Source organism: Corvus moneduloides, chromosome 6 (genome assembly GCF_009650955.1).
Source record: "Corvus moneduloides isolate bCorMon1 chromosome 6, bCorMon1.pri, whole genome shotgun sequence".
Taxonomy (NCBI): Eukaryota; Metazoa; Chordata; class Aves; order Passeriformes; family Corvidae; genus Corvus; species Corvus moneduloides.
The window spans coordinates 51,716,913-51,739,250 of NC_045481.1; positions in this window are offsets into that span (position 1 = coordinate 51,716,913).

Below are 22,338 nucleotides of genomic sequence, written 5' to 3' on the forward strand. Positions count from 1 at the left end.
AAATTTTGCAATTTAGTGGAAGGAGAAAAGGAGGGGATGTCCCACTGTTAAGACGGTGGGCCTTGCTGCCCACTGAAGGGGATTATGTATCGATCTGCTCCTTATCAATTCTCCTCACACTGGAAGGAGCCTGTGCCTTATCTTTCCAGTTGGACTGGATTCGCTCTCATTTGATCACTGGAGGGAAACCTAGACATGGCCAAGGGGTGGGACAAGAACATCTGATCCTGGTTTGTTGAGGACTGTGCAGTAAGGCACATCTCAACAGGAGCAGGGTGCCAGGGCCCTTAGCAAACTGTTCATCACCAATGATTCACTAAGCTGTGTTAATTGACAGAAATTACAACATACCTGTTAAAAGATCCTCGTGACCGGTTATGTTATTAGGCGAGAGCAATCCCTTAGCTTTGCAAAAATCTTCTACAGTTCTTATGTGTTTGACTTCATTTTCAAGGGGACAGGGTAATAATAGACAGCCTGCTAAAACAGATTTTATAATAAACTATTATTCTATAAAGTAATTGGAGAGGTTATTAGAGACGATGATTACTTTGCGATTCTATCTAGAGGAATTATTATCAAGGCCTGTCAGCCTGCTTGATGGGACTGCATTTATACCCTTTTTTGGGAACCACCCAGTATAGTGTCTGTTTCAAGTCCAGAGGAAAGTTGCCTTGTTAGCCACAAAAGCCTGACTACCTTTTTAATTTGGACCAGACCATCGATGATCTAAATTTACATAGCTCCAGTGATGCAAAATTTCAGGAAGATTTAAAACAGTCCGAGTTCCTGTCCCTTCATCCTGAAGCCTTTTCCTGGTCTTAAAATCAAGAGTCATACACGGTTAGAAGGGGAAAAGGGATTTTACCTTGGTATTTATTTTAAGGATCTTTAGGTGCACCATGTTCAGGTGGAATGCACCTCAATGCACATCGCCATGCACACCCCCAAAAGATCTGGTATAACATTATAGGTCTTACTAATTAGCTTATCTATCAAAGATTCCCCAATGAGAGGCTCAAGTGAGCCCCCTCCCCAAGGAACCTTCCCCTGGATGGTTCTGTCTTAGTTTACAGAATGTGTTCTGGAGAGGACCTTGGGGTCTGGGGCACACTGATCCCTAACTACGAAGCTTCTAAAATGTTTAGTCTCCTAGCTGAACAAACAAGTCCAAGAACGTAGGGAAAAAGCACTAGGAATACAGAAGTTGTAAAAAAGTGTAACAGGGGTATGAAAGATGAGGCAAAAAATCTTCATGGCATCAATCCGAGTGGGGCTGTGCTTACATCCACTGAAGATGTGGAGATTTGCTTTAAAACATGCATGAAACTTTGGGAATTTGAAAAAAAAAAGTATCCAGAACCCACAAAAGGGAAAAGAAAACAGAAGGGGTGAAGAAAAATTACTTAATTCAGTGATATTAGGCATAGTGATAAAAGAAAAACTTCAAAAAGCCTTGAGTGGAATCTATAAATAGATAAATAAAATATAAATATATTGATTAAGGTATAGTTAACACAGTAATCTAAAATTTCCTGGAGACTTAATGAGTTTGGAGCCACTAACTCTGCATCAAGCACAGGGGACCTAATCAGAATCAGGACTGGCACACAGCTCAAAATCATTTGAATTCTCTCTTACATTAGCTAGAAAAACAGTAAACAGTCAATGGCAAATGAGAAGTACAGTCAGGCAACATCAATGAGAGCAGCCAAGGCTGGGTCATACTGTATACTAAGAAGAGAGCTTGACCTTTGGAACTGAAATATGGGCATTTTAAGCTCCAGTGGAATGTATCAAAATGGCCTTTTTCAACTTAAATGCATAAAAGGTCAAGGGGAGGTCATATTTGGCTTTGAGTTCATCAGCACAGAGCATATCCCAGCCCTTTCTTTATTCATTCTCATTTTAAAAAAAGGCTTTTCAAACCTCTCTGGCATGGCATAAATATTCATTCTCCAGGGCCAGATTTTCAGTTGGTGTAAAACAGGATAACCACATTGAAATAACGAACCTCTGCCAATTTATACCATCTCAGAATCTGGCCATCCTGTTCACATTCTTTTAAGATACAGAAATGGCAATTTTGAAACTTTCCCTGGAGCAAATGCTTCCAACAATAATGATGCATGTTGAAATTTGAGACTTTGACATTTAAATTGTCTGGGGTTTTCTTTGAGAGGCATGGCAGGAGGCATCCTCCAGAAGAGCCAAGGAGAGAGTAAATATTGCAACAATCTACTTTACTGCTTCTCTATGTGTTCACCCTTCAATAGTAGCTTTATGTCTTTTTCAATATTCCCACAATTCTCCTCAGATGGGAAAAAACTTTTCTGTTCCCTTATAAATTGCTTTGAAGACAAAAAAAGCAAAAGGGCCACTCACGGATAGCACTGGCACGTGAGACCAGTGAGGAGAGACCCAGTAGATACAGCAGGACTGTGCATCCGTAGCAGGGCACCATCCCCATTCTCCTACCAAACCAAATAATTATCCAGAAACTGGATGAATGCAGGGGGATCATCCAAAGCCAAATGAGTGGCCATCTTAAAGAAACAAGCATCCACAATTACCTGCTTTGAGTACCAGTCTCCTTTCTAAAGGAGGTTTTTCACATTCTACTCTCTTAGTGCACTAAGAGAATTCCTAATATATTGGTAAAAAAAAAAAATATGTGCCTCTCTTTTCTAGGATAGAGGATGCATTTGAAGAAATAAAATAGTATTGAACTTCTGCAGCCCTGAATAGCTATTTTTATCCTAAAGTGGATAATAAATAGGAGTTTCCTTTTCTTTATTTTTATATCCATTCTGAAGAGTTCAGATGACACTATTCAACAATTTTCAGAGGCTCTTGGGAAAAGTATGGCCCACCACAGGTGGCATTGGTTTTCTTGTGGCATTTCTCAGACTTTATCCAATTTCACTTCTGTCCCTCAGCATGCAGGACAATCAACACAAAACAGTCAATATTGCCCCATATTGAGAGTCAATTCCAAGGAAGAGAATCTCATTTTATATTTTATTTGTCTGTAATATGCTTATCCTTAAGTGAACATTTTAGACACAGATTCCAAATTATGCATTCATTGGAAAGATTAACTCTGATTAACAATTCATGCTAAACAACTGTGTTTAATTGGATTTTTGTAAGTAGCTAAATGTGAATGCTTCTCAGTTCTTCTATGTGGAAAACAAAACAAAAACTAATTTTAAAATATTTAATGAGGAGCAATCTCTGTGTTGCTGACCTATCTTCACTGGTGATGAACCCTTCCTCTCTGCATTCCCCTGCATGCAAAGTTCCCCATATCTAGTCCTAATAATGGTTAAAGTTATCTGTCTAATCAAACTAATTAGCACTGGTGAACAGAGACATAATCATAATAGAAAGCAAATGCCAGTTTTACAAAATGAAAACGCCATATGTGCAGTAATTAGTGAACCACACGCACTTTTTATAAATCATATTTATTAGTTCGTAAACAAATCAAATACTAAATGAAATGAACGTTACCATTACCGAGCACCAATGAATAAACAGTGACTGGCCCTGCTGGGTGTGTTGTACAAGGGGCTGTGGAAGGGCACCCCCCTCTTCTCAAAGTTCCCTTAGAGGTGTTTATGGCTTTTTACAGAGGACTGTGTCCCTTCTTTAAGTCACAGCATGGATGAATTAGCTGACCTAGGGAAGCTGCATTTGGATCGTATGGGCTGTTCTTGACTGCAGAACAGATGGTCATAAATTAGGATATTCAGGCTACATCCATGATGAAAAATGTAGTACTAATAAGTGCTCTAATAATGGTCTACAGCAGACCAGGTTTCACCAGAAATTTAATGTGGATTTTGTCGCCTTGCATAAAGGATGATATAGTATAAACTATATTTAATGGCAACACCCAGCCAGCAGAGGCACACTTTCAGCTGCCTTCAGACTCAGCATACAAAGGGCACTTTTACACCTCAGGCACAGACCTTAAATACACAGTATTGGAGAGACACACGGCCCAGAAACACGGTGTTGGAGGCTCAGCCTGAACAATCTGACTCAACACCCACAGGAAGACTTAGTTAAAATAAAAAGGTTTGTAATAAATACCACATATCATTAAGTATCTGATCACAATTATCACAGCTTTCCCCTCCCTCAGGGAATACTGGCAGCAGAAAAAATGGTGAACAGAGGTATTTTTGGAGGCACAAAAGCTACTTCATTCCTCTAGCTGTTAAAATAGTCTAATGGTTGAGACCTTTACATTAAGTGCTCTTCAATTTAAGAGATCCTGGACATTTCCAAGCTTTGGGAAGAAACCAGGTTTCCTTTCTATATTGTGGCTTAAAACACTGCAGAACCTGGTCCTTTGGGTTCTTGAACCATTTTGCTCTTGGCAAAATGAAGCCTTTGACTTCCACACCTTCTGCAAACCAGATCAGACCTTGTCTGTTCCTATGTCTGCAGACACCCAGATTTGAGTCTGAGCTCAGTTGCCTCCTCCTTTCCAAGGTTGGTGAAGCAATGTTTAGGAATGGGCTGTGCACATTCTGCTCTGAGGTCATGGCACAATATGTTCTCAAATCCTCGCCTTTTGAGGTGAGAACACAGTGGGAACTTGAGAAGAAGCACAGACCAACTTTTCTGTCAGTGGCAAGCCATACTATTCCCTTTGGTGCTCATTCTGAAAACATTAATTAGAGTGGGTATCTAATGTGACTCTCCTGTAGTTTGTACACGAAGAGCTCAAACTAATCTCACCCCGCCCCAGCAATTCCAATGTACTCTGTTACAATGTCTGAAACATTAACAGTGAATTAATTATAATTGTGCAGTGGCGCCTGGCCACTTTGCTTTCTGTCTAGTTTATCTTTATTTTAGACTAAAGAAAACAACAATGAAAGAACAAACACGCAATAAAATCTGTGCAGGAGATAGAAAGTAGAGTATCCCCATCTTGGTTCCCCTCTTGGCCATACCCCCCCCCCCCATCTGGGCAGAAATCATGCTTTTTACATTTAAAAGTGCAATGCAGAGACAGCAGACCCAAAGCTGCAATCATGCTGTGCATTTAAATTTGATCCCTTTTTTGTTTGTTTATTTTCCTGTACTTCTTTGGATTGGACAGGAAGTTTAAGCATTGCAATAAAGAAACAAAGGCCACTTTCATTGTATATTTGGCCTGGCCAAGACTAAGAGGTAATACCCATATTGTGAAAAAGCCTGAGCAGGAAGGTTTTTTGCACATAACAGCTGAAATGAATCCATGCAATCATCTGAATAGTTGTGCATTTTCCAAAACACAGTCTCACCAACCACACAGGGTCCAAAATGCTCACTCCAGATTCTACAAAAAAACTAATGAAACTGCCTTTAAAATTATTCTATTTTGAAATAATAGCAACACAACAGCTTTCTCCCTTTAGTTCTTCGGAGCTCCTTGGGCACTTTTATTTATTCACACTTTCAAGCAAAAGCTTTCATGAAATCTCTTGTTTCCGAGACCTGGAGCTCTCCCCCAAAGTCCATTAAGGCCCTGGGATAAAAATCACAAAAGGCTGACCACTGCAAAGTGTATGGACACCTCCCAGCTCGGATTGACTCCAATGGTTGGCAGAACAGCCATATGAGACTGCCTGAATGGCCTCACACATCTTAGCAAGGGGAATTTTACACTCTGATAGCAGCAGGACCTAAGGATAATCCTAGCTCTGTTGGAAGAACTCACTTTAAAAACATTTTTCTCCCTTTTCACCCACAGGTGATTTGAATCTGTCTGTCATGGTGATGCCTTAGGTTTTAACTTTTGTATTTTTCAAATCCTGTACTGCCTAGTGTGTAACTCTGAAGTTTCGTGTGGCCTGTTAGCTGCTGTTCTCTCGTGCTGGTTAGACATAACAAAGCCTCTCTAGGTTTGCTCTTCAAGGACACCTTGATTGTCCCAGGCCCCAAAATGTGTAAACTAAAAGCCTTTGAAGAGGAGGAGCAAACTTGGGGTAATTACATCATGAACTGAAGTTATAATTGGAGAATTAACCCCGATACGCAAATGGACCAAACTTATAAAAGTGTGAAGAACCCGTGACCCAGGGTCCATCTTGAGTGGAGCCCCTCATTGGTTTACACTCCCAAGGTGTACCTTTGAAGGCCTTTCAAATAAATACCTACTTTTATTCTCTTAGTCTTGTCTAGCCTCTGTTTTCAGGTAGCCACTTCCAGGCATCAATGGAGCAGAGAGGTAACAGAAGGGGAAAGGAGGAAAGACCTATAACATGCCAGTGAAAAGGAGGTGTGGGGAACCTTTGTGAAGAAAGCAGAAACAAAGCCACTCATACAAATACCTGTGGGCCCCAGCCTGTCAAGCCCCTCCACAGCGCTCAAATGCTATCAGCCCTCTATTTTACTGCTTCAGGAGAGTAATTTTGGCCTCATCACTGTGCAGAAGGCCTAAAGAAACTGGAACTCCCACTGGAAGTGCAGTATCAGAAAATATGACAAGACACCCAGCCAGTGCTGTGATGGTTCAGCAGGAGCACTTTCCTGATGAAGTCCAGTGGGGATTTTTTGGTGAGAAAAGGGAGCTGGCACACGGGAGATACCTGACTCTGCAACAGCCTGATGAGTGACTACAAGAGGCACTGAAAAGATTCTTGTAGATTTAAATAGACATTAACTCTTGGATTAACTAAATGGGACTCATGGCTGCTTCACATTAAAGCTGGTAGATATCAGCGATCTGACCCAGCACTGTAAACAGCAAGACAGAGCTTTAATTTGCTTATTCTTTGAAGACCGGCCTTTTAGCAGTCTAATAAAGAAGAAGACTAATCTACACAGGATAAACTACAGTATGTTTTAAGTAATTATACTTCATGGTTAAACAGTCCTTACTGTGGGAGGACAAAGACCATAAAGATTAGTTCATGCTAAATATTTCTCTTAAGTGATGCTGTTTTCCCCTTCTAATTTGGTTTTCTTACAACAAACTTCACCTTCACAATTATTCCCTTGATTACTGTAAGAATGCCAACATAATTTAGTATTTGGGGCTGGTACACAGAGCCTGGCAAAAACCTGACTCAAGCAAGTTTTGCTGCAGATTGGAGATTCGGCTTACTGCACAGAAAGCAGTTTTCTATATGAAAACTATTAAACTATATGAAGAGTAATTAAAAGCATCAATTAAGGATGTGAAATACAAATAACTTTATATTAGCCAGAAAACTTATTCTGACATACTAAAATGGGTGCTTAAAAGAAACTGCAATGTGGGCTGCCACTTATTCAGAGCTCTAAGATACTGCCAAGTTGTGTCTAAATGTATCATTTGATGCGGTATTTATAGGAAAATAATTTATTCTTACAATTTAAATTAGAGTAATACACTGTCACTATGTTCATTTGTATGGAGATACTCAGAAGTGCCACTGCTATGCTGGCAGTTATTTTTAATTCTGCAAAAAACCTTGTCTTTCTATGCGTGGAAAGACACAACCTGACATTTTCTATTCAGCTTTCCCAGAAAAAAAGGGCAACAACACTGTGAGTTGCCCCCATGCTTTGTCACATTTTCCTGAAATAATTCCTTTTTACTATGAAACAGTAACGACTTAACTATATTTAACAGCTCTATGGCAGAAATTCCTTGGTTTATATATTGTTGTTTAGCTTTTTCCTATGAAGGGTGACTGCGGAAGGTTGGATTCCTTCTCCCCACAGAGCTCCATCCAAAGAACAGAAGAGGCCATTTGCACTGGTCTTTGGCAGAACGCAACAAAGCAGTTACCCATCATCTGACATGCAACTGTTTAAGAAGGTTATAAATGAGATTTTTATGGAAAACAAGAGTTAGAACAAATTTTGGTTAAGCTAACCTTGCTGTTAGTAGCTGCTACTCTCTAAAACCTAGTTCTGCATGTCAAGATGTTACCGACTTACCACATTGCTGGCACCTACTTAACACAATCGTAGGGAGAAAGATGCACAAAAGAAAATTCTGGATCACTTCATTCCAAAAGAAGAAAAACCTCTCTTAGAATGTGTGTACGGCATTGGGGGACAAAGAGCTGCTGTTGAAAAAAGCAGGACACCAGTTGTGTTCTGGCACTCACCCTTTGCTACGGTTCTACTCAACAAAGTAAATTGTCTTTAGCTTGTCTTTGAAAACAAAAAACCTCACAAAGAATTCATGAAAACAAAGAATTCTTTATGGCAATGAAGCAGAACACTTTTTTTTTTTCCCTTGTGACGCCCTCCATCTGTACCAAAAGACAGAATAACAGTAGCCTGATACATGCACCAAAAGAGGAAGGTCACGATACAAAACAGGGGTGCACTGAAGGATTGGTCCTGCAACGTACAGCATCACATCCATGGAATGATGTGGTTTAAGGATTTATGATCAACCCGTGCAGAAAAACTTTCCATAAAGTTCTTAACAGTTGGTGTGTCTCAAGGTAAGCTTTTTGGGGCCTTGTGAACTAAGAAATTACTCAAGGAGGAAATATAAATGAAGTATTCCCCCATCTTCATGAGGGAGAACAAATGCTGGTGACTGTGTACCTCACCTATGGGTGTTTAACAACACAGAAGAAAGAAAAAAGAAGTAGTAACATCTCTGCTTTTTAAGATAAATGCACAATTTTTCAAGCGCAAGGTTACACGTAGCCCTGTGGTCCGATCTGCAGTTTCAGATGAGTTACAGCAAACACATGCTGACAAGCCAGTTGGAGAGCTTCAATTCAAATATACTGGAACCTGCTTCTTTACAGCTCACTTTCCCTCTGCACTTACCCATACTGGTAGGCACCTACTTATTCCTCAGTTTTACTACATGAACATGCTTATTTTGAAAAGCCTATCTCTCACTTGCTGAGTTTAACCCTTTATAACACCTGCTGTAGCTGCATCCCAAGATGTTGTTGGAAGAAAATGGGGCTAAAAAATTATAAAATCCCTTCATCAGCTTGTCAAAGGAACAATCCAAATTGTGAACCCGAGTCCTAATCCACCTTTACTCAAATCATGGTAACAGCAGGCAAAGTCCTTATCTACTCCTACTGCAAATCACAATCAATTGTATTAAAATACATTTTAGAAACACACATGCTGGATCACCAGCAGAACAGCAGTCCCAGCTCATTTGTATTTTTAAGCAAGATTTGATGGTACATCTTCCATCCAGAAAAGTAATATGTTAACCCACTGCCACCAAATCCCTAAGAGTCTCATTTTGATTGTACAAAAATAATTTAGGGAACCTAACAGTTTAAAACTGTCTTTTCTGGTGCCTAAGTGCTTCATTTTAATAGATATTAGCTGTTAAAGATACTCATTTTAACAATGACATTTACAGCTTTAACCAGTCTATCATTGAGCACAGTGCATCACTTAGCAGGATAGCACTGTTTAAAAAATAATCTACCTGCTTTAATGTATATTGGAGTGTATTAGTTGATGTTGAATGAGGTCATTTTAACCCTTCAGCATTTTTCAGGAGCATGAATGCATTTCAGACCCTTTTAGTTCAACATTGCACTAAAAGATTCTTCCACACAATCAAATTATTCACTTACATCTTCCCTTCCATTTAAATTCCTTTCCATTAATTCCTTTCAATTAATTAAGCCTCACAACATCATTGCAGTGTTTAAGAGCTACCATTGCCCAGTTTGAAGTTGCAGGCCATATCCATTTGAGATGGATGGAATAACTCTTACTACTTTGAAGCAGGCCAAAAAGCTGGGCTTTTTAATATCACAGAGAAGACTCCCATCAATTTTCCAGGGACAGGGTCGAGACACAGATGACTGAACCGAAGCCACACACTGCCGCATGACATCATAAACCTTCTGAGAGATCACAGACGTACAGATTCCTGTGTATCCGTAACCACAGCCCTACCCTTCTTTTGAAACAAAATCATGGGACATCAGATGATGAGGAAAATGTCAACAGGCTGTATAAACATGCAGTGGAAATCTAAGAAGCTGATTCCTCCTTTGTTGCTAAAGGCAGAAGAACTGCCATGTTAGATCAAACAGTAAATCCAATTAACACAGTATCCTCTCTCTCACGGTGGCCAGCTCTTAGGAAATGATACCAGAATTATGTTATGCCATCTCAGTTTCTTAAAACCAAAAGTTTAAACATCTTTCTGAGCCAGACCTTGAATCCAGGTCAAGTACTTTTAAACAAACCTGCAGCGCATTCAGGTTCATCTTTATTCCTGCTCAAAATGGGGGATAGGATATGAAATGAGGGAATGGGTCCCTGAGCGAGATGGAGCCTTGGCCCTACACGGAAGGAAGTACTGACTGGAGGTCATCTCCTGACTCCAGAGCATCCATGGGGACAGTCAGTGTGTCTCTGGGAGCAACTGGTGGAAGGTACAGCGCTCCTATGCAAGGCTGTGCCTCTCCACTTCCCCCTGAATTCTTGCAGGCAACGGAGCTGCTGTCATCCCCAGGGGCAGAATTCCAGCCCATGGGACACTCTGAGGAAGCCTGTGGAGTCTGGGAGGTTATTCCTGCACAAAAGCCCAAAGACATCCCCACAGTGATGTAGGCTGCTGTCGAGCTGCTTCCAGGAGGCATCTCACATGACTTCCAAGCAGTGGAGCTGACCACAACTTTTAGGCCCTATTGGGCAGCCATTTGCCAATAATGTGTCCATAGGGGCATGTCTGGAACAAGGGAGCAGCAGGAGGCAGGGCCGCACGCGCTCCGCCGGCTCCTGCTCACACCCCTTTGAGACGGGTGAGGAAAACTTCGGAGTGCCCCTGAAACATGGCCATGCCACTAATTTATGCGGCGGAATAAATATTTTCTCTTCTGTTTTCTCTCTTTGCTTAATAATTCGGAAAATTCTCCTTGCTTTCCCAGCTGCTGCTGAGCAGTAAGTAGCTATTTTTAGAGAGCTAATCACTGCGACTCCACAATATTTCTTCTGAGTAGTAAAAACTCATTTGCCCTTGCTTAATCTAAGGCAGTTTGCTGTGTAGTTGTTGTCAGGGCTCCCATTTTCCAGTGAGCATTACTTTGACTATATTGCCATTGAATTTCTCTGCCATTTTAGTTTTCCAGTAAAGGGAATGCCCCAGACGTTAGGTAAGGGAATATTCTTCCACAGCACCTTGTGGCTATTTTATATTTGACCCTCTTGCTGTATGGTCACATTCTACGTATATTAATGGCTGTGATGCTCAGATTTCACTGCACTGATTGGGGCTTGGGATAAAGAAACTCTTTAGATGGGGGTCATTCTGTGCAGATGTAAAGTTTGAAAAAGGTGCCCAAAATTTTTTAATATTACATGTCATGTCTGAACTTCCTTATGAGGAGCACAGCATAAACAGTGGTTTAAATACAGGTGTCCAAAAACTATTAGATGGATAGTTAAAACCAGTCTTCTATTGTTCTGTGTAGCACATTGCATTTCTTCAGAGGTTATCACACCTTTGCAGAAGAGCAACTGACCACTAAAGGTTAATAAAGCCATTTTTCAGACACAGAATTAAAAAAGAGACTAAAAAGTGATCTTGTCCTGAAAATGATGTTACACTGTGTACAAAATTCAGGTTTGACACATGGGTACAAACAACATGTGAAAAGATAATTTATTAGGCCCAGTTCAGGAAAGAATGTCCTGTTGTAGGAGCACATGCTTCCTTTTATCATTTGGTGAATCATCTCTGCTTTCCTGAATAGCAACAGATTTAAGTTGTCTGATGTAGCCTCATGAATTAGAAGTTCTAATGCTAATTAAGTTCAATTTATTTGGTCTAGGTCTACCTGAAACAAGATACTGATGCATCTGCATACAACAAACGATAGCTTGAGCATCTGCAGAATAAAATGCTGGCCAGCTGAAAGGATACAATGAAGACAAAAAGAACTTGGGGATACCTTTTCCTTCAGCATACCATGCTAAACTAAAGAGGAAATGAGCTTAGATTTCCACAAGAAAGCTGAGTATAACACCAGCTAACACATCCATTAGTAATCACAAGGTTTTAACAAGCTTAGAGCTCTCTGCAACAGAGGCTGGACATCCAAGGATGGAGCTGGATAAAGGAGGTAGGTAGTGTCCTCCTACAGAATGCTGAAGAGTTGCTCATAGGAGCTACATTTCTCTTTGTGCATGGGAATAAATCACCTGAATGGGTCATGTAGGACAACAACAAAGCTATAGACAAAAGAACAAGCAAACAACTGGAAAATTAAAACACTCTATGCAATATACCATCATAGAGTTCTGTGCACGTGTGTCTTTGTGAAAATATCATGTATGAAGTTCTGATGAATAGGTACAAAATTTGTGGGGTAAATATAACTGGGTTTTAATTATAAGCTTATATTATCAAAAATAGCATGTACTAAAGAAGTATCTGGGACATCACTGCAGGTGTATTAAACCATTGACAAATTGCCAGCTTTTGGGTTAATAACTTTGCATAGGTTTGTTTTAGATACAGTGTGGGATGAGGGGTTTTTGTCCTAAGGGGCTGATACCAGACACTACACTTAGAATGTCCCTGTACTTCATCAGGGCAAGGTGATAAAAACAAAAAACATCCAAGACTGACATCTCAGAGGGTTTCTGAAGTGTTTGCATTCAGGCTCTGCAATTTCCACCAGTGTGTGAGGGGGAGTGTCCAGGGTGCACAGCAGATGACACCTGCTTGACAGCCTGTAACATGTCACAGAACAGAAGACTTAAGGTTAATATGAGACTGTGAAACTTCTACTTTTGTTTCCCATCTGGGTTTGTGTAAGAGAAAGAAAACCAAAAGAGCTGACAACTGACCACAAACAATGTCCACATATCTCTACTAATGGAGCAGCATGGGGACAGGCCATTTCACCCATCTAGCCAGCAAGCTTGAAATCTCAACCTTACTGTCAGTGATTTGGGGTCAGTCACTCTGCTGTGTTTCTTCTTGTCCCTTGTCTGCTTAGGTAACAAGATGTTAACACAGAAATTCCCCAAACTGCTGGTTTTTTGGACAAACAGCATGAACAAAAGCAGTCTGTGTGATTTTCTTCCAAAAATCAACCAATGACCTAGTGACTTCACTTCCTTTCATGGGGATTTCTTGCACAGGAAGCTAGAGCCACTTGAGTCACTCAGCTATAGGAATGTATCTCACTCTTGCTTGGACCAATTTCTACCAAAACCACACCAAAACTCTTTCTTCTTGCGTTATCTGACAGTGAGACCAGGACTGCCTTTCGCCACAGTCCTTCATCTGGGAAACTTTTTGGCGCTGAAACCTTGTAACAGACCTTCCATGAACAGAAGCCAGGTCTGTGTGAATCTGCAGCTCAGATTTCCAAATTCCTCAGCATTAGCACACACAGCCCTGTTGATTTGTGTCCCTCCAGTTATGACACCGAGGTTGCAAATGTGGTCATTCCTGTAGAACTCATAGCCGATTAGCCGAGAGAACAGATGTGCTGCTCCTAAAATTTGCATTCCCCATTTCCACCTGTGAGAATAGTGCCATCAGTTCGCTGATTACTCGTGGAGATTTGAGCTTGAACTCCAGCCCCAAATCTTTTTACAAGAGCTATGTTTAACCAATCAGTAGTGCACTCTGCAAAAACGCAACTAAGCTGGAGTTGGAGAAAACATCTGTCTCTGATGCGCGCCATTGTGATGCTTTATGTCAGTTTGCATCAGTCAAGCTTGCAGTTTAACTCTGTTTCAGGGGTTTTTTTTACATGCATCAAAAGGTTTGTCATTTTTCTGTGATTTAGGTAAAGGTAGGTTAGGTAATAAAATTCTGTGGGCTGGCAAGCACTGAAGCAAACCTCAGCTTTTAGCTTTATGTTCCCAGATGCCTACATTTCCAGTGGGTAGTCTGTCATATGTCTAAAGAAAATGAATGCTAATGAAAGTGGTGAAAAGCTGCTATAATGGCAGAAAGTTTCTCAGCTAATATAACAGGTTCTGATAGAGGCAATTGATAGAGGTTTCCCAGAGTTCTGACAAAATAATTACTTAAATATTTATATGAGCAAAGGGTGGAGAACTGAGGGTGGAAAGGGGGCATCCATTTACAAGTCTTCTGTAGAAGGGATCTTCTGGAGGCTACCTAATGCACAGTCTCACTGCCCTGTGAGTTCCAGGGGAAAACTCTTCCTCTATTCCCTAGCTCAGAAACCAGCTTGCTGCTGAGATACACTTCTGTATTACGTTAGGGACAAAGTAATGGATTTTGAGCTATGTCTCTTCAATGGAAATCCTTCTTTCCCCCCCAGCTGCAAGGCAAAAGTATTTTGTCTGCTTCAGCCCAGAACTGTCATCACATAGGAACTGACCCCAGACTTTTCAGAAAATTCATAGATTCCATCAGCTTTTTTCCTTAAAATGTCACATTCTTCCACTCTGAAACATTTCACTAAATGCAGGAGCCACAGGGGGCAATGCATTGGCCTTGGCAAAGCCAAGACAGGATTAAAACCCTAGAGCCCATTCAGATCAACAGAACTGTTTCCATTACACTAAGGGAATGGCAATGGGGAGGGAAAATTGCAGCTATTTTGCCAATGCTTTTCCTAATGATTTTCTTTTTTTAATTGAAAACTTGAAAATCTGACTCATTTTCATAACTGACACACACACGAGCATATGGTTAAGAGAGAGTCAACTTTCCAATCAACCCTGCAGGTCTCCAGAGGTCTGCCACCTTCAGCCAGTAGTTTTTGGAGGATGATGTTTCATTAGTGGATCAAATCCAGACTTGAACTGGAATCCAGCTGGCACACACAAGGCCCTCAAGCTGACAAGCTGTTCCTTGGAGCGTTAGCAATCCTTTCCTCTCCTGCCCTAGCTTTAAAGCCAAACTTTGGCAGTCTGATGGACTGTTTCACCATGGTATTTCACAATGATGCTGTAACGCCCACGTTTCTGAACAGGAGCGCGTGGAGCTCCAGGAAATTCTGCATCAAAACTCAGCCTGAGCAGTTATTGATAAGCATTTTCACAAGTGAGTCAGGTCCCCTTGTCCTCTGGGAGCAGGGAGCTCAGATGTGCTGCCCCATCCTCCCCCACCTAGCTTAGGGACCTGGCTGAATCCCTCTCCCTTCCCTTGCAAACACCAACTCTGTCTCTTCTCTCGGCTCTTTGACCAGCTTCATTCTGAAAAGCCGCTGTGATCTGGTGCCAAAGTTCACATGCAGATACTGCTCCAGGCTGCTAATAGCTGTAAACCTTCCTCCCTTCTCACACCCTGCTCAAGTGCTCGTTTATGATTAAGCAGATCTTATCACAGAATCATAGAATAAGCAGAGTTGGAAGGGACTCACAAGGATCAATGTCCAGCTCCTGGCCCTGCAGAGGACACCCCAAGAGTCACACCATGTGCCTGAGAGCACTGTCCAAATGCTTCTTGAGCTGTGTCAGGCTTGGTGCTGTGGCCACTGCCCTGGGGAAGCCTGTTCCACTGCCCAGCCACCCTCTGGGTGTAGAACCTTTATGTTCAGGAGAAAGACTGGTCTTACTTCATTTCTTATGAAGCTCCACACCACTCACTATCTTCAGTGAAGGATAAAAGAGGCTAAAGAAAAAGGTATTTTTTCCACATATTTGGTTTACAAACCACAGAAGTCCTTGTTTTTAAGTACAACAATACATAAATTGTTATATAAGGAAGCAGGCAGTGATGGCCTGTCCTCAAGGTGACACCCTCTGTGTGCATCAATCACAAAGAAGAGCTTATTCTAACAGAAAGTGACCCCTCGAATGCTTGCAGGTTTTTTTGCCTTAAAATGATGGCACTTCCTGCACACCGATAACTAAAATGCTGGACTAGGACTGAGATTCAGTTTCTGGTGATAATTGTCCAGTGCCAACTGCCTTCTAGGTCAGCGTCTGCCTTCACACTCTAAAAGCAATTCACACAAACACTGGATTGCTCACTGGTGGTGAAGAAGCATTTCACAAACTTTGAAAGTAAAGACAAGAGCTTCAGGGTTTCAGTCTGGGTTCAAAATTTATGATGTTTTCTGTGCATCACAGTGCAAGGGTGTGTAAGCCAGTCTTAATGGAAAAGCTTTGGTGGCATTCTAGTTAGCTTTGATTTAAAGCTTAATTTAGGCCCTGAAAAGGGTTAGTGCATCTTTACAGCCATCTTGTAATTCTCCAAGAGTCCTGCCACGAAGTTAGCCAAGCCCACATTTCAACACGGCGGGGTCACTTTCAGATCAAAGAGGTACTCAGACAACTACCAAAACCCACTGAGAAAACTCTTAACACCTTGTCCAAAAACCTACCAAAAAGGAGGCAGGTCATTCACGTTACTATTCAAGTCAGCCAAAGGAGGTGTAATGAAATAATGTATGTCATATACACATACATATATATAGTCACTCATGATGGTAAATGAAAACCGAAATTATAGGTTGGAAGTGGATCTAACTAAATATTTAAAACTCAATATTAGAGCTGAGAGAATAATTGGCAGCAAATAATTCACCCATGAATTTAGCTTCTTTTTCAGCTTGTGGAGTGTCTGCATACAGATTGCCATTTCCTCAGATTTGATCATTACTTTAAATGAGTCTCAGCTTTATAGTGTAATTCTTTCCCGTGTAGGTCGATGGAGAGGAGTCTCCAGTGCCTTCCTGACACTTTGCATCTGAAGGCTGATCTGCAGATGTATTGCTCTGGCCCACAGCTTGATGTGCATGTTCTGCTTGAAAATCTGAGGGTGCCAGTACAGCACTTCATTTTTACAGGCAGTGGTGTGGGTGAAACCTGATCACTAAAGTACCAGGATAAAGCAAATAATAAGCAGAAAGTATGGCAGAAACGTGCTCACTTTTAAATATTAGCAGATCCTCAACACTGACAGAACGGGCTGAAGAGGGGGTTTTTGCTTCTCCTTACTATAAGCACCTCCAGTAGCTCTGAGTTCAAAGTAGGAGATACAGTTTACTGGGATCAGTACCAAACCCCAAGTATTCCTTGGGAGCTGGGATGGAGGAAGACCATGCACCAGTGCAGGCTAGGGGCCAAAGGGATAGAAATCAATACACTTTTCAGAAAAATGAGCTGAAGGCCTGGTGGGCAACCCACAGAGCGGAGTGAGCAGTGTCCCTCACAGCCAACACAGCTGGTGGCCCACAGGGCTGCACTTGCAGCCAGCTCTGCACTGGCCTGTGTCTGCAGGGATGTAGCCACTAGGACCAGGCAGGTGATGACTCCTCTCTCATTCAGCACAGTCAAGGCTGTACCTGGAGCCGGGTGTCCAGTCCTGGGCTCTACTGCACTGAAAATAAAGACCCTGACTTATTGGAGCAAGTAAAGCAGAGGCCACCAGGATGACTGGAGAGCTGGGAGAATGTAAGGTGAGGGGCAGCTGAAGCAATTGGGTTTGCTGGCTTCAAAGAAGAGAAAGTGAAACAGAGATTGCTATTTCTCTACTGCAACCTAACAAGATGGTACAAAAACATGGAGTCAGACTCTCCTTGACACTGCACAGCGATGATGCAAGGGGCTATGGACACAAGCTATTCGGAAAAGCTTTGTCACTGTCGAGGTGGAAACCACGGGAGCAGGTGGTGCAGAGGTGCTGTGGAGTGTCTGTTCTTGGAGACAGTGACATGTCTCCAACCCCACTGGACATGGCTCTGAAGAACCTGCTCTCACCAGACGTGCTCCAGCTAGGAGGGAAGAGTGTACGACCTCTGGAGGACCCTTCCAACCTATGCGCTTCTGTGATTCCCTGATACTCCAATAAATATTTTTCCAGTCCTTGGAGCAAGTCCAAAATATTTTAACACTCCAGATCTGTATTTCTGTGAGAATGTAAAGATTTTTATAGCGATTTCTGCCTATGAAGAGATTTGGAATATTAAAATCTACCCCAACAGAGATAGATTAGTGGGAAAGTGAAGGCAACAAAACCAAAGGTGCAAAATTCCTTAATGGTCGGGCTCTCTGTGAGCATATCTCAGCTCAGCACGACTGACTTACAGTCACCCTGATTTACACCAGCAGAGAGCTCCACATTGAATCTCAAGGCTGCATATATGAATGTGTTTCACAGTTAACATAACCTCATATATAGTGCAACTGATTTAAAGACATCTAAAAAGTGCTGTCTTTCTCACTGTTGTACCATAGTAGGAACCTGTGTGCACCTCCTGTGATCTCTGACTCGCAATATTGTTGTGTCTGATGCAGAATTATTAGGTACTGAAATAAACCTCTGCTTTTAATGACTGAAAGTCATGCAAAGAGGATGCTGGACTTGAAAGCCAGCAGAAAAGCCCTAGGCTGTTTGAGAATTCTGATTCAAATTATTTAGTTATCTCTAGTCCTCTTAGATATCTATAAATATCTACACTCCACGGGGTGCTCATGCAATTTCTGATGGTTTACCAGACTGGAGCCACCTCCTCAACTGTAGGTTAGAGTTGTAACTCCTTGATATCGATGAAAAGGCAAGGGACTTAGTTATGAAGGTCATTTTTCAACTGAACAGTTAACTGGAGGGCACCACAGAATGAGTTTAGCTCTCTTTTGTCTCACAAATTTTGCAATCAAATAATATAAACTTGAACAAAGCCATTAAGGAGACCTCTTTTTCCCAGACCCTATGGAAAAAAATTAACTGACTTCTTAAAGTAAAAAATTAGAACATTTTCATTAACACAAAATGTTCTTTTTAATTAGGATTTTGCAAGCTAAGTCTCCTAATGAATGAAGGAATAGAACTTCAAAATTATTTGAATTGCTTATTTTTTTTTCCTCTCACTGAGAAGAGCAAATGTAACTTTTTCTGCTAAACATATTCACTTTCTAATTGGAGGCTTTTTAATTAACTATTTCATGGCTGGGGTTTCCATCAGCCTATAAAAATGCATTGCTATGAGATGGCTGCTCTCCTAAATAATCCTCAAGAGCTCTGAGCGCTTTAAGAACACAATGCAAACCATGCTGAGACACATGGTGGGCAGAGTTACAGGCAACTTACTCCTCCAGAAAATGGGTCCAAGACACCTCCAGGGGATATTTTTCCCTCTGTAAGGAAGCAGTTACAGAGCACAGAGGCTAATGAATATAGGGACCCATTTGTTGGGGAGACCCATGCAGCCACGGTACCTGATGCTGCTGTGGCGTGGCTGCTTTGCCAGCAGCAGTGCTGGGCCCACACTCTGGATGGTGCCAAGAGAGGAAAGAAAGCTTTTACAGGGATGTGAAGGAAGGCAGCAGCCACAGAGCCAACAGACACTGGTGGTGCCACACGATAGAGCCCTGCCTGGTGTCACACGACCAGAAGAAACGTGATAGACCACAAGCAAACATGAAGCAAATTAGCCCAGGTGAGCACTTCAAATCTGGACACAGCTAGTAGAACCTGGCCACAGCAGAGAAAGTGTAGGGGGTGCCACCAGAGCCGGAGCCCACCTCTCCAAACAAGCCATAGGTGTGGCACAGCACTGCACCATCTCATCCTGGAGGCATCAGAGAGGTGCTTGGTGCCACCACCCACCAAGAGCCAGCTCAGGTGAGTGCAGCACCTTTCCCAGTACTTCCAGCCCCAAGGATCTCAAGCAAGTCTCTCTGTCCATGATGAATCCATTCCCAGCAGGCTGATTCCCAAGGAAATACGACTCAACACACACTGACAGGAAACCTCACCCTGAAATGCCAACAGAAAAACACAAGCTGTGAGTCTTCAGCAAAAGGAAAGAAGTTGTCTAAAGCTGGCAGACTTGGTAGATCACGGTGCAATAGGAATGAGGTGGTGTTTTTGACCTGCTGGTCTGGCTCCCTTGCTGTAGCAGCTTCAGAAACCTTTTACATGGGCTAATAGAACCACATAACTGCATGCTGTGCCAGAACAGGCTATAAAACCAATTGCCAGACAGCGTCATTAATCAGAGAAGTGCACTTGATCCACACAGATAGGAAGCTTAGGCAGATGGACTAAGACAGACAGAACATTGTGATATAAAAGATAGGTCAAAGCAAAGTTGTGGGAAAGGGCATGAACATTTGCAGAATTAGTAAAATCTGGGTTTTTTTCTAAAGGAAAACATTAGCAAGCAGTAAAAGAACAATGTGCAATCAATTATAAATGTAATACATGGGTAGCTGCTTGCTACTGCTCACGGACTTCAGCCTGACTACACTCTTGTGTTTCTAACACTGTGGTTTTTTTCTAGTCATTAAAATCTCAGTGGTATCCCTCTAGCTCAAGATATGGAGAAACCTCGGGTTTTAAGACTAGGATGATACTTCCATTAATGTCCATCAAAACACAAATGAGGTCTGTTAATTCTTTTTGTTCTTAGCTGAGAAATAACCAGTTTGCACTAAGTGTGGAAGCACTCACACACATGTGTTCAGCAAAGGGGTGTGAATGTTGAGAAGGCAGTGACCCTTCCTAAATCCTAGTCATCCTAGGCACAATGTACAAGAGGAGGGGGGAAAAAAGAGCCCAAAACTATTTTAATAAACAGAGTACTGGAAAGCAAAGGTATAGTGAAGGCAAAGGTTAAGATAAAACAGAGGTTTTGGTCAGATGTCTTAATCTATTTACACAGCAGGAGGCTTTCAACAAACTGCATTGCAAGATTAGAAATGAATTAGCACGTTCTGAAAACACACATTGAAGTTCAGGAACAGAGAGCAAACACCACACACATCATTTGTATCCAGTGCCCAGCACTAAAAGCAAAATCTAAGTGTTATTTGATGTCATGGTGGCCACACGCTAAAATAGGGCAGAGTAGAATCCAGTTGGAAGGGGGTTAAAATGACCATTTGGTCCCACTGTTCCTATACAGAACAGTAAGATATGAAGCTGTGGGATGGGAAGGCCCATATAGGGTCTGTCTGAACCAGAAAACACAGATGTCTTAAGATTGTGTAAAAATTACCAGATAAGCACAATGCAGCAGAGATATAAAGAACTTCAGAAGATGCTTTAACAGACTGGAATTATTTAAGGATATATTATACATACTAGTATTCGGGTAAGAATACATGCACATGTATAAGAGGTCATTAGACAATTAGAAAACATGTTAAATTTGGAAGATAAAGTCAGATCACATTCAGTGTTTGCAGATATCATCTATTTAACTTAGAAGTTCAATCATTTAAATAAGTGACTGAAGAGTCAGATCTGGAACACAGTAATGCTGAGTGCAGTCCCAGAAAGAACAATCACTCCAGTTTCCTGCAGACTAGAAGACTGGGAAAATCCTAATGCTAGAATTAAATTTAGAAAAAATTATCTGCAGGTACTTTTTCATGGTTTTTTGGATATCCACTGTTTTACACTATCATCTTCAGAGTAGAAGCAAATGAGACACTATTTCATGTGAGGCACTAAAGATGTGATCATGTTATCCCATATAAAAACTTTTTTTTTCTATTTGTCTCATGTCATCCTTGGGCTGGGGAGAAATACACAAGACAGATTTGGGAGAGGTTTTGCCCCATTCTTTTTGCAACACAAAGATACGTATTTATGAACAGCTGACCTCAGGAGAGGAGACTCTGCCCCACACATGCAGAACTTGGCAGCTGTGGGGTGCTGGAAAAGCAGAGGTAGGAAACAAGGCACCAGTCTTACACTGTAGGTGCTCCTGGGTGTCAGGAGATATTTCTCTTTTTTTTTTTTTCTTTCATTCTGTCTTTTGTTTACTTTTGTGCATGTGCTGAAGGCTGGGTGCTTTTCAAAAAATACAAACCCCTCTCCCCAGAGAGCACACAACCCGCAGCACCGTGCAGCACAGCGCTGGCTGCAGAACCCTTTTTGTATTCCTTGTGCACTGGGCAGGGATTTTTTCATTTCATGCATCATCCATAGCTTGCCGCAGCAATTCCAAAAATCTCTACCACGCTCACATGAATACGAATAATTTAAATTCACATTTTTGCTTTTGGAAATTTATCATCATAGAAGTCGGGCTCATAAAGCAACTGTATTTCTGAAATTTCTCACAGAATAATCAAGTGATGGCAGTGCCCAACTAAACAGCCCCAACTCTTTGGTATCATACAGGCACTTTGAGCCGTGATTCCATCTCACAAGGTCAGCTACTGACAGAAATCTGTCATCAGCATTGGTGCTCACTCTACTGGTTTTTCTATGATGCTTCCTTATTTAGACTAATTTAATAAGCAATTTAAAAAAAGGGGGACTCTTGCTCAGCGTAGAGGTAGGTCTCTTTTGTCTGCCAATGGCCAGTAGCAAATGATTTGGACATGAAATGTTGCTGTGGACATCTATTGAAGGGTTGGCCTCAAGTGGATGTTACTCCTTAGCCCCCATTAGAGTCCTCTGGGTTTTGGCCAAAGAACAAAATATTGCATTTC